At 44.8% G+C, this 13,514-nt stretch overlaps 1 pseudogene across 1 annotated transcript; it reads left to right on the top strand.

Moving 5' to 3' along the window:
- The first annotated feature begins 5,096 nt into the window (after positions 1 to 5,096).
- Positions 5,097 to 7,261, top strand: LOC108294675 (annotated as a pseudogene). Its single transcript, XR_001821126.2, has one exon. The product of XR_001821126.2 is annotated as a polymerase delta-interacting protein 3-like (transcript).
- The last annotated feature ends 6,253 nt before the right edge of the window (positions 7,262 to 13,514 follow it).

Below are 13,514 nucleotides of genomic sequence, written 5' to 3'. Positions count from 1 at the left end.
ATACAGTTGTTAAAAATGTTTCCATGGGGGCTCTCAGTGCCCACTGAAACCTGGAGTTGTAATAGACTCCTGGATCCATATTTTCACACCTTAGGAAGGTGCCCCAACCCATACGTACATCAACTTCAACTGGAGCCCTATGACTTAACAAATCCTCAAAGTGACCAGATGTATGAACAAGCACTAACACTACCCACTTGCTTAATGTTGGTTCAAATTCTTATAATCTCTTCTGGGTATCCAGACAGAATTGTGACACCTGAAACAATGAGATCAACTGTTTAATTTAACATCACCCTTCCAGTTAAGTCCATGTCTTTGCCAAGCTGAAGCTTTCCTGGTCTCATTGTATAAGAGTTTCTAAAGAGCTCAATCTCCTGCTGGGTGTGGTGGCTCATGCCTGTAATCCCAGTACCTGGGAGGCCAAGGCAGTTGGATCACCTGAGGTCAAAAGTTTGAGACCAGCCTGGCCAACATGGTGAACCCCCATCTCTACTAAAAATACAAAATTAGCTGGATATGGTGGCATGCGCCTGTAATCCCAGCTACTTGGGAACCTGAGGCAGCAGAATCACTTGAACCTGGGAGGCAGAGGTTGCAGTAAGCCAAGATAGCGCCACTGCACTCCAGCCTGGGTGACAGAGCGAGACTCTGTCTCAAAAAATAAACATAAATAAAAATAAAAGAGCTCAATATCCAGTCTCTATCTCCTTTAGAGGTCTGTTGGTGAGGCTGAAAATTTCCACCCTCACTGGCTCTTTCTTGAACAGGCCCCATCCTGAGGCTATCTAGAGGCTCCACCCTAAGTCATCTCATTAGCATAAACTCCAAGGTGATAAAAGGGGACTTGTTAAAAATAGTAAAAGATACTCCCTTGCTGGGGCGTGGTGGCTTATACCTATAATCTCCGCACTTTGGGAGGCTGAAACTGGAGGATTGCTTGAGGCCAGGGGTTCAAAGTCACTCTGGACAACAACATAGGAAGATCTTGTCTCTAAAAAAAAAAATTAGCTGGGCATGGTAGCACATGCCACTAGTCTCAGCTATTCAAGAGGCTGAGGTGGGAAGACTGCTTGAACCTGGGAGATTATAGGCAGGTGGGAAGATTGCTTGCAGGCTGCAGTGAGCAATGATCACACCATGGCACTCCAACCTGGGTGATAGAGCGAGACCTTTCCAAAAAAGAAAAAAAAAAGATATTCCTATGACTTAGGGAAATTTGAAGAGTTTTAGGAGCTGCATGCCAAGAATCAAGGACAAAGCCAATTTTAAAAAATATAAGACTGGGCACAGTGGTTCACACTTGTAATCCCAGTATTTGGGAAGCCAAGACAGACAGATCACTTGAGGTCGGGAGTTCAAGACCAGCCTGGCCAACATGGCAAATCCCTGTCTCTACTAAAAAGATAAAAATTAGCCAGTGGGGTGGCATGCACCTGTAATCCCAGCTACTTAGGAGGCTGAGGCTGGAGAATTACTTGAACCTGGGAGACAGAGATTTGGGTGAGCTGAGATGGCACCACTGCACTCCAGCCTGGTGAAAAAGTGAAACCCTGTCTTTAAATAAATAAATAGGCTGGGCGTGGTGGCTCACGCCTGTAATTCAAACACTTTGGAGGCCAAGGCGGGCAGATCACCTGAGGTCGGGAGTTCAAGACCAGCCTGACCAACATGGTGAAACCCCGTCTTTTAAAAAATGATATAAAATAAATAAATAAATAACAAATAAAAAACTAAATAAAAATATAATACCACAACCTATGATATGTAAAGAAAGTGCATTAGAAATTAAAAAACAAAAAAACAAAAACAAACAAACAAAAAAAAAACCAGGCTAGGTGTGGTGGTTCACCCCTGTAATCCCAGCACTTTGGGAGCCCGAGGCACATGGATCACCTGAGGTCAGGAGTTTGAGACTGGCCTGGCCAACATGGTGAAACCTGTCTCTATAACAAACAAATGAACAAACAAACAAGAAACCCAGCAATAAAATCCCAGAACTAAATGGCTTCACCACTGAATTCTATCAAATATTTAAAGATTTTTTTTTTTTGAAAGGGAGTCTTGCACTGTAACCCAGACTGAAGTGCAGTGGCACAATCTCAGCTCACTGTATCCTCCGCCTCCTGGGTTCAAGAGATTCTCCTGCCTCAGCCTTCCTGTAGCTGGGATTACAGGCGCCCACCACCACACCCAGCTAACTTCTGTATTTTCAGTAGAGACAAGGTTTCACCATATTGGCCGGGCTAGTCTCGAACTCCTGACCTCAGGTGATCCACCTACCTCAGTCTCCAAAAGTGCTGGGATTGTAGGTGTGAGCCACTGTGCCTGGCCATATTTAAAGATTTAATACCAGTATTTTACAAACTCTTCCATAAAACAGAAGGGTAAGGAACAATTCTCACCCATTTGAGACCATACCAAAACCAGATAACCAGATAACCATCACAAAAAAACTACAAATATTGATCATGAAAATGAATTCAAAAATTGGTAACAGGGTGAGTGTGGTGACTTACATCTGTAATCCTAGCACTTTGGAAGGCCAAGGTGGGAGGATCACTTGAGGCCAGGAGTTCAAAACCAGCCTGGGCAACATGGTGAGACCATGTCTCTACAAAACATTTTAAATTAGCCAAACATGGTGGGATGTGCTTGTAGTCCTAGCTACTTGGGAGGCTGAGGCAGGAGGATTGCTTGAGTCCAGGAGTGTGAGGCTGCAGTGAACTATAATCACACTGCTTCACTCCAGCCTGGGAAACAGAGTCAGACTCTGTTTCTGGAAAACAAATAAATAAATGAACAAAAATCAGTAATAAATTACTAATAAGCAAAATACAGCAATAAAAAAAAAAATTGTAAAAGACCAAGTGGGATTTATCCCAGGCATAGGTTGATCAAACATCTGTTATCAGCTGAATTGAGCCCACTCCCCTAAAATTTATATGTTGATGCCCTAAACCTCACTTCATTAGAATGTGCCCATATTTGAAAATAACTCCTTTCAAAGTGATTACATTAAAATGAGGCTAAGCTGGGTGAGGTGGCTCACGCCTGTAATCCCAACACTTTGGGAGGCTGAGGCAGGTGGATCACCTGCAGTTGGAAGTTTGAGACCAACCACCCCAACATGGTGAAACCCCATCTTACCAAAAATACAAAAATTAGCCGGGTGTCATGATGCATGCCTGTAATCCCAGCTACTTTGGGAGACTGAGGCAGGAGAATCACTTGAACTCGGGAGGTGGAGGTTGCAGTGAGCTGAGATCGTGCCACTGCACTCCAGCCTGGGTGTTGGAATGAGACTGTGTCTCAAAAAGAAAAAAAAAGGCCGTCAAAATTAAACTAAAATAAAAAGAAAGAAATGGCAAGACTCCAGTCAAAATTCAAATATTAAAAAAATGAAAGCATATGCCTCAAGGCATTCGTAATGGATTTTTGTTATAAATTATAGGAAATACAAATTGTTTCTCTCTGTGAAGCTAATGATCTTTGGGTTTTGAATTGATGCAGCTAATTTATGTACAAGCATTCAACTCATTTGAATGACCATGGGCAAATTATTTAACCTGTGCCTCAGCTGTTTACCTATAAATGAAGATAAAAGGAACACATATTTTATAGGGTTACCATGAATAGAAAATGGAAAGTACTTAGCAAAATGTCTGCCATATGAAAGTGCCAAGTAAATGTTAGCCATTGTTATTGCTAAGAAAGTGGCTCAGAGAGGAACTTACCTGTCACTCTTCTCCCTGGTGTGTTAACTTCACCCCTGAACAGCTCTTTGATGTTGGTTTTGGCAGAAGAGGGTGAGGGGACCCAGGAGGGTCCTGGCAAGAAGGCCCAGAGAGAAGACTAGAGGACGTTACCAATAAGGAAGGAGAAAATGGGGTAAGAGACAGGGCGGGGGGAAGCAGATGAGCATATAACTAATGACATTCACTGAATTCATTGAAAGGATCTGGCTGGGCGTGGTGGCTCCTGCCCGTAATCACAGCATTTTGGGAGTCCGAGGTGGGCGGATCACAGGTCAGAAGTTTGAGACCAGCCTGGCCAACACAGTAAAATCCTGTCTATACTAAAAATACAAAAAATAAGCGAGGCGTAGTGGCAGGCACCTATAATACCAGCTACTCGGGAGGTGGATGTTGTAGTGAGCTGAGATAGCGCCATTGCCCCCCAGCCTGGGCTACAGTGCAAGACTCCTTCTCAAAAAAAAAAAAAAAAAAAAGAAAGAAAAAGAAAGTATCTTTTCTTTTTTAAATTTCTTTGTTATTTAAAAAGCTTTTTCACTTAATACTGGATACCTCTGGTGTGGCATAATCTACTTTGCACAGAGAAAGCAGGAGAAGAATAGGAAGGAGGAATAGAGGGTGGGAGGAAGGAAGGGAGGAAAGACACATACTGAAGCTGTCTTTAAGTTTATCTATTATAATCTTTGCCACTCTCCCCTTAATGCATTTGCTTCTTCCTTAATTTCGTAAGGAAGATGCCTTTGAGTAGGGCTGCTCCATAGAGTATTTTTTAATATAGAAAGATGGCTGAGAGGAGGAAGAGGAAAATATCCTTGGCACTTCTGCCTATGAATAGGAAGAACTGAAGGGAGAAGAAAGGATAAACCAAAGAGAAGGCCAACCTGCTCCAGGACTAGGGCTCAAGAGGAGCATCCAGTGATTTAAAAGAAGTGCTATCACTAATCATCAGGTAAATGCACATCAAAACCAATGAGATATCCCTCATACCTGTTAAGATGGCTTTTATCAAAATAGACCAAGTGTTGGTAAGACTATGGAGAAATTAGAACTCTTGTACATTGTTGGTGGGAATGTAAAATGGCATGGCCACTATGGAAAACAGTGTGGCTGGTCCTCAGAAAATTAAAAATAGTACTACCATGAAATCCAAGAATCCCATTCCCAAAGAATTTAATCCAACAGAGTTGTAACAGGAATATTGAAGTGATACTGGCATTCCCACATTTATTGCAGCATCATTCACAATAGCCACGATATGTAAACAACCCAAATGTCTGTTAACAGATGAATAGATAAAGAAAATGTGGTCTCGGCTGCTTTCGGCTCGCTTGTCGGCGCAAGATGGTGGACATCTCCCTGGACGAACTCATCAGGAAACGCGGGGAGGTAGCGACAGGACAGCTTAATGTCAGACCGGGAGTTGGAGGTGTCTGATCTCCAGCTGGGATTCAGCAAGGCCTTCTCAGCCAGTCAGCACGCACAGCCACCTTCCAGCAAAGATTTGATGCCCGGCAGAAGATTGGCCTCGCAGATGCCCGGCTCAAACTGGGAGTCAAGGATGCCCAGGAGAAGCTTTTGCAAAAAGATGCCCAGTTTCGGATCAAAGGGAAAGTGCAGGATACCAGAGCGATGTTGAACTCTCGCAAGCAGCAGACCACCGTGCCCCAGAAGCCCCGCCAGGTCGCTGATGCCCAGGAGATCAGCTTGAAGAGGAGTTCACGTGCTGCCTTCAGGAACCCACCCATTGGGATAGTGACTCCTGCCCTGAAGCTCACCAAAACCATCCAGGTTCCACAGCAGAAATCCATGGCACCACTTCATCCGCATCCTGCTGGAATGAGAATCAATGTTGTCAATAACCACCAGGCCAAACAGAATTTCTATGACCTGGATGAAGAAGATGTTGGTATAGCTTCCATTCCTGCTAAACAGATGAAATTTGCAGCCTCAGGCGGCTTTCTCCGCCATGCGGCTGGGCTAAGCAGTTCCAAGCTCTCCATGTCCAAGGCCTCCCTCTCACCAAAGTGGTTCAGAATGATGCATACACAGCTCCTACTCTCCCCTCCTCTATTCGAACAAAAGCCTTGACCAACATGCCCCGGACACAGGTGAACAACGAAGAACACCCCCCCACCAAAGAGCTGCCACCTGCTGAGCCTGTCCTCAGCCCACTGGAAGGCACCAAGATGACTGTGAATAATCTGCACCCTCAAGTCACTGAGGAGGACATTGTTGAGCTTCTCTGTGTGTATGGAGCCCTCAAGAGAGCTCGGCTGTTCCATCCTGGGGTAGCGGAGGTGGTGTTTGTGAAAAAGGACGATGCCATCACTGCATATAAGAAGTACAACAACCGGTGTCTGGATGGGTAGCTGATGAAGTGCAACCTTCACATGAATGGGAACCTTGTCACCTCAGACCGGTCCATCCTGCTGCGGCTAAGTTACAGCCCCTCGGTGAAAAAGGAGAGCAAGATGCCTCGCAGGGTGAACTCTGCCTCCTCCTCCAACCCCCCTGCCGAAGTGGACCCTGATACCATCCTGAAGGCGCTCTTCAAATCCTCAGGGGCCTCTGTGACCACGCAGCCCACAGAATTCAAAATCAAGCTTTGAGCAGGGGAGTGAGGCAGCCAGAAGTGGGGGCAGAGGAGGGTGGCTCTGTTTCCCCAAGACAAAGCTTGTGACCAATAGGCCATCCGACTGGAGATCCCTGAGCGTGGGCAGGGTCGCCGGGGGTAAAGCGCTTCCTCACTGGATGGAACCCGCCTTTCTGTGCTGTGTTCTGCCCTGTGCTCTTCTATGTTAACGTTTCCTGTAGAATGTTTCATCTTCTCCATCTCATCGCCAAGGTAGGCTTGTGTTTTTCAGAGCATGCCTCCCCCAGCCTCAGCCCCAGGCGGATTTCTTATCTGGAAATGGTACACTAAATTCTCTGGGTGGCTTTCTTGTGTCCCCATAGGATGCAGGGCAGGGGCTGTCTGAAGGACCCTAGTTTTTCCAGGCGCCGCGGGGCTGCCTTTCCTTTGTGTATGTTCAGCTTTTCAAACAACGCAGGGGATGCAAAGCCCTGCCGTCCTGACGGGAACCAGGTCGGCTTGAGGGCTGTGCCGCTGCTCTGCCTGGTCAGCGGAGGTGCCTAGGTGGGAGCAGGTCTCAGGCCTCTTGTCCTCTCCCCGGTGGCTCCAGGCCTCACGAGTGGCAAGGGCAGGATGAAGCTCACTGCTGGGAAGAGTCTGTCCAAGCTCTTGGCTTGGAGGCCCATGCTGCCTCCGCCCAGAGGAAGTTCTCCGAAGTTCACCTTTCCCTTGAGTTGCGCTGAATGCCCCAGCCCAGGTCTCTTTCCCTTCTGGGCGTTAATGCTGGGTGGGGAGCTGCGTTGTGAGCCCTCCCGGTTCTCACCTAGCCTGGCACTCATCACACCCTGGTTTTGGTGCAGCTACCAGCTCTCCTCTGGTTAGGCCTTTCAAAGGCTCCACCTCCCATTCTGCAACACAGTGGGTTTGGGGCAAATGCAAGAGGTCGGTTTGCTCCTGGCTCTCCATTTCTGGCCTCCGTTTTCTATAGGACAGTGGTCAGGGATGTCCTGATGCATATATCCAGCTGCCACACCAGCGTTCCCACTTTTGTGAGTGACCCATCCATCCATGATCAGAGGGATATCTTCCTGCCTTGGCAGAAGAGGAGGAGTCAAAGGAGCCAGGCAGCTCTACCAGGCAAGCTGTTTCCCCAGCATAGGCGCCGGCAGTTGGCACAAAGCTATAGAGCCCAGGGGCAGTCCCTGGATTACCAGGCCAGCGTTTCCCCTGGTGTTGCTGAGTGGTCCCCTGCTGATTTGTTGGGACTGAAGGGAATCCAGGTTGGCAGAGCTGGAGCCAGTTGGGAAGCAGGATTCTGGGAGCGCTGCAAAATCAGTCGCAAGTGCTGGGAAAGGCGCATGATGGAGACAGAGTGCCCAAGACTTGCTTGAGGCTAGCCCAGTGAAGAAAAACCCAGAAACTCATGTTTCCAGAGGTCAGTCTGTCAGGCAGGATGGGCCCAGGGTTTGAACCCAGCTTCAGTCCTCGGGCTCTGAGGTTGCCCAGGGCAGGAAAGTCCAAGGAAGGGGCCTGGTGGTGCTCCACGTCCAGTTCTTTAAAGATGGAGCTTTTTATTTTCTTAACCTTCAAGTGGGTGCAGACTGAGTTCTCGTTAGCAGCTGGAAGATATTCCTCCTACACTTTACCCTTCCTGGCCCAAGAGAGCACCCAGAAGGCAGTAGGACCTGAGTTTTCAGGTACTGGGAACAGGGGGCTCACTGCTTGCACTCTGCTTAGGGTTGGGACAGTAAATATCCTGCCACACGGCTTTACCCTTCCCTCTAATCCCAAAGCTGGTATGTTCTGGCTGTCACAGAGTTTCATTGAGCCCAGCTGCAGCCATCCGGAGGTGGTGCTGTAGGTAATCATCTGGTACACTGAGGGGACCTGTTTGCCTCCTCCGCTGTACAAGCTGTCATCTTGGGAGACAAGGAAGAGAAGGTGGTGGGCCAGTCATGTGTCCTCTGCTTCCCATGCCTCTGCGTTACCCATCTGTGTTTCTTGTGCAAAAAGAGAGGAAGAGGCATTAAGGGATGAAGGGTGATTATGTATTACTTATCCATTTCTGAATAAAAGTTGGTTATTCCAAAGAAAGAAAGAAAGAAAATGTGGTGTGTGTGTCTGTGTGTGTGTATAGTATTATTCACGGTGAAAAAGAAAGAAAGAAATTCTCCAATTTGTGACAACGTAGATGAACTTGGAAAACATGCTAAATGAAATAACATAGTCACAGAAGGACAAATATTGCATGATTTCACTTATATGAGATATCTAAAATACCCATACTCAGAAGGAGAGACTAGAACAGAGATTGCTAGGGACAAGGGGAGGGAAGAAAGGGAGAGTTGTTGTTCAAGGTATGTCAAGTTTCAGTGATGCTAAGACAAAAATGTTCTAGAGATCTGCTGTACAGCATAGTTCCCGATATGGTTTGACTGTATCCCTACCCAAATCTCACCTTGAATTGCAATTGTAATAATCCCCACATGTCAAGGACAGGACCAAGGACCAATTGAATCATGGAGGTGGTTTCCCTCATACTGTTCTCATTATAGTGAATAAGTCTTACGAGATCTGATGGCTTTAAAAAGGGGAGTTCCCCTGCACACTCTCTCTTGCCTGCTGCCATGTAAGACATGACTTTGCTCCTCATTTTCCTTCTACCATGATTATAAAGCTTCCCCAGCCATGTGGAACTGTGAGTCAATTAAACCTCTTTTCTTTATAAATTACCCAATCTCGAGTGCATCTTTATTAGCAGCATCAGACATACATAATGCCTGTAATTCACAATATGGTGTTATATCCCTAAAAATTGTTAAGAGGGTAGATCTCATGTTAAGAGTTCTTATTACTGGGACACCCCCCACCTACTTACCTTCCCCCACCTTCCCTCCATGCACAAAAGGACATGAAAACTTTCAGAGGTGGTGGATACGTTTATTTCCTTGATAGTGGGGATGGTATGGGTGTACACATACATCAAACTTATGGAACTGTATACACTAAATGCGCAGTTTGTATTGTATATCAATTATACTTCAATAAAGCTCTTAAAAAATAAATAAGGGGCCAGGCGCGGTGGCTCACACCTGTAATCCCAGCACTTTGGGAGGCCGAGGCGAGTGGATCACGAGGTCAAGAGATTGAGACCATCCTGGTCAACATGGTGAAACCCTGTCTCTACTAAAAATACAAAAAATTAGCTGGGCATGGTGGTGCATGCCTGTAATCCCAGCCACTCAGGAGGCTGAGGCAGGAGAATTGCCTGAACCCAGGAGGCGGAGATTGCAGTGAGCCGAGATCGCGCCATTGCACTCCAGCCTGGGTAACAACAGCGAAACTCCATCTCAAAAAAATAAATAAATAAATAAATAAATAAAATCAGGACTACAAAAAATAATAAAATAAAGGAAGTACTGACAGGAAGCACGTGGAAGCAAAAATTTCATGCAGGATACTTGGGCCAAGAGAACTAGTAATCCCAGGCTACCCATGGGATGCTTCTCAGACCTCCAGCTCAATGGAGAAGTTTGAGACTTCAACCTGATGAAAGTGACAAAATGGAGGATGGGGTACCATACACTAGGGATTGAGGGGCTATGAATAAGATCTAAAAAGCCTTCCTTGTCCTTGGCAGGCTGGTGCACATGCCATGGCAGGGAAGAATGATCCTGTTTGTCATAGGGCATCATTTTTCATAATAGAGGAAGCGGATTTTAATCTCTAAGCACTGCTATGAGCACGTCTTTATAAGGAAGAACCTGCCTGCAGAAATGGGCTCTGGTCAGCGCTTTTTGTGTGGAAGGCAGAGCCCAGGCTTCTGCCTGAGAGAAAGCAACTCTGCATAATGTAGGGAAGAGAGTTAGAGCTGACTGGGGTCTTTGGGGAAGAATTGTCAAGATGAACCCCTCAAAGTGGCATTGGTTATAGGAAGAACTATGGGGAGAGCTAAATGTTGACATAATTGTATTGAGTTGTTGGCTGAATGATTTGTGTGATACACTCTTTTCACCCTTTCTCCTTTCTTTTTTATTATTATTATTATTTTCAAGTTCCCATTGCCCAGGGGCCATTTCCCCTTTCAATCTTTGGTAAAACTTATGTTTCTTTTTAACTTCATTGTTGTTGTTATTTTAAATAGAGGTGGGTTCTCACTATGCAGTCTGGGCTGGTCTCAAATTCTTGGGCTCAAATGATTCTCCTGCCTTGGCTTCCCAAAGTGCTGTGATTATGGGCGTGAGCCATCACACCCAGCCAAAATGTATGTTTCTTATTAATGCTTTATAAGGCATTATCTTTGTGAGGGCATGGGTATAATTCTCAGTGCTGCATGGATTGAAATAGACTACACCTGACCAGTTTCAAGTCCACCTTCCCTCAGTCAGTCTGGATTGATCACATCTTTTCCTCAGAGTCCCTGGGGAAGGAAAGGCACCCAAGAGAGGGACACGAAGGAAAATAGGACATTGGACATTCTACAACTCCCAGAGGTCAGGTCTGGGGAGCACTTGGCCTGGACTGAAGATGGCCCATGTAGTCTAGAAAGTTTTCCTGCTATGTCGGGTGCAGTGGCTCATGGCTATAATCCCAGCACTTTGGGAGGCAGAGGTAGGTGGATCACCTGAGGTCAGGAGTTCGAGACCATCCTGACCAATATGGTAAAACCCCGTCTCCACTAAAAATACCAAAAAAAAGCCAGTCATGGTGGCTCATGCCTGTAATCCCAGGACTTTGGGAGGCTGAGGCAGGCGGCTCACAAGGTCAAGAGATTGAGACCATTCTGGCCAACATAGCGTAACCCTGTCTCTACTAAAAATACAAGAAAATTAACTGGGTGTGGTAGTGTGTGCCTGTAGTCCCTGCTACTCAGGAGGCTGAGGCAGAAGAATTGCTTGAACTGGGCAGGCAGAGGTTGCAGTGAGCTGAGATCGCACTACTGCACTCCAGCCTAGACAACAGAGCAAGACACCATCTCAAAAAAAGAGTTTTCCTGCTTTGTGGTAATACAAATGGCATATGTATTCACCTGCCAAGCATGGAGAAAAAAACAAAGGGTTTCTTTCCACGGTTCCTTGTGAAATGTGGAGAATACACTATAGCTTTCAAGACAGACTGCCTATATCCTGGTTCCTTTCTGAGTTTACTATTTGCTGGTCCCTAGCCTTTAGAAAGTCTTTTTGTTTTCTTTCTCTAACTGTTCCAGCTTGTCTCACTCAGCTGGGCTAGTTCAAGAGAAGAGACCGAGTGCCAGATAGATACCAGGGCAACAGCACCTCCCTATGGCTTCGTGGCAGGATAGCAAGAAACATTAGCACCTGGATCTACCCAAGGAAAGGGTCAACCACAAAGGCGATTTGTAGGAGGTACAAGCTTTAGATTTTTATTATCATTAAGGAAAGTGGCATTTTTCCTTAGGCTGTCACCTGTTGAATGCCACATGGTTACAGACCATGAGTGGAAGTGCAGAAAATCTAAGAATCAAGATATCCACTAAAGTTTTTTTTTCATTTTTTTATTGTAAATTCACAATTTATAATTGTATAGATTTATGGGTTCTGGGAAGAGGGAGTTGCATGGGAAAAAATTTATGGGGTACAAAATGTTATAATTTATGAATGCAATGTGAAATAATTAAATCAAGCTAGTTAACATATCCATCACCTCAAATACTTAATTTTTTGTGGCATGAACTTTGAATTTTACTTAGCAATTTGAAATTTACAACACTCTATTAACTGTATTTACCATGCTATGCAATAGAATGCACAAAAAGAGAAAGCATATTCTCCCTGTTTGAAATTGTATACCCTTTGCTCAGCACCTCTCCATTTCCCCCTCCTCCAGCTTCTGTCACCATCATTCTATTCTTCACTTCTATTAAGTTCATTGTTTTAATTCCACATATAAGTTGGCTTTTGGGGCCTGACTTATTTCACTTAGCGTAATGTTCTCCAATCCCATCAACGTTGTCACAAATTTCAGAATTTCCATTTCTTTCCCTCTCTCTTTTTCTTTTTTTGAAATGGAGTCTCACTCACTCTGTCATCCAAACTGGAGTGCATTGGTCCCATCTCAGCTCACTGAAACCTCTGCCTCCCAGGTTCAAGCCATTCTCCTGCCTCAGCCTCCCAAGTAGCTGGGATTACAGGTGTGTACCACCACGCCTGACTAATTTCTGTATTTTTAGTAGAGATGGGGTTTCACCATATTGGCCAGACTGGTTTTGAACTCCTGACCTCAAGTGATCTTTCTGTCTTGGTCTCCCAAAGTGTTGGAATTACAGGCATGAGCCAATGCACTTGTCCAGAATTTCCTTCTTTTTAAAGGCTGAATAGTATTCCATTGTGTATATGTAACACATAATACCCAGAAGTGGGTTTCTAGATCATGTGTTAATTCTATTTTTGTTTTTTTTTTTTTTTGGCGGCAGGGGGGTGTTTCTCCATACTGTTTTTTATAATGGCTACACCAATTTACATTTCCATCAACAGTGTACAAGTGTTTCCTTTGCTCTACATCCTCAACAACACTTATCTTCTGGTTTTTCATTTGAAAACATTGTTTTGAAATAAAATACAGAATGATTAAAAATATAATAAACATTTTTAAAAGACATTCTGACAGGTGAGAGATTATATCTCATTGTGATTTTAATTTGCATTTCTCTAATGATTAATGATGCTGAGCATTTTTTTCAATATCTGTTGGCTATTTGCATGTCTTCTTTTGAAAAATGTTTTTATTACTGGAATGCAAGGATGGTTCAACATATGCAAATCAATAAATGTGACATGCCACATTAACAGAAAGACAAAAACCATGTAATCATCTCTATTAGATGCCAAAAATCATTTAATAAAATTTATTATCATTTTATGATTAAAAACTCTCATCTTCCATTTTCTAGGCAGAGAGAGAGAGCAAGAGAGAGTGAGTGAGTGAGAGAGAAAGATTACCAAAAAAAAAGTTCACCAAATTAGATATAGAGGGCATATACCTCTTCTAGGATACCCTTGAGTGCAAATTTTAAAAAAAGAAATGTAAGGCTGGGTGCAGGGGTTCATGCCTAAAATCCCAGCAATTTGGGAGGCCAAGGGAGGCAGAGCACTTGATGTCAGGAGTTTGAGACCAGTTGTGCCACTGCACTCCAGCCTGGGCGACAGAGTGAGATTTCATCTCAAAAA

Source organism: Cebus imitator, unplaced genomic scaffold (genome assembly GCF_001604975.1).
Source record: "Cebus imitator isolate Cc_AM_T3 unplaced genomic scaffold, Cebus_imitator-1.0 Scaffold18, whole genome shotgun sequence".
NCBI lineage: Eukaryota > Metazoa > Chordata > Mammalia > Primates > Cebidae > Cebus > Cebus imitator.
This window is presented reverse-complemented; position numbering and strand designations above follow the sequence as displayed.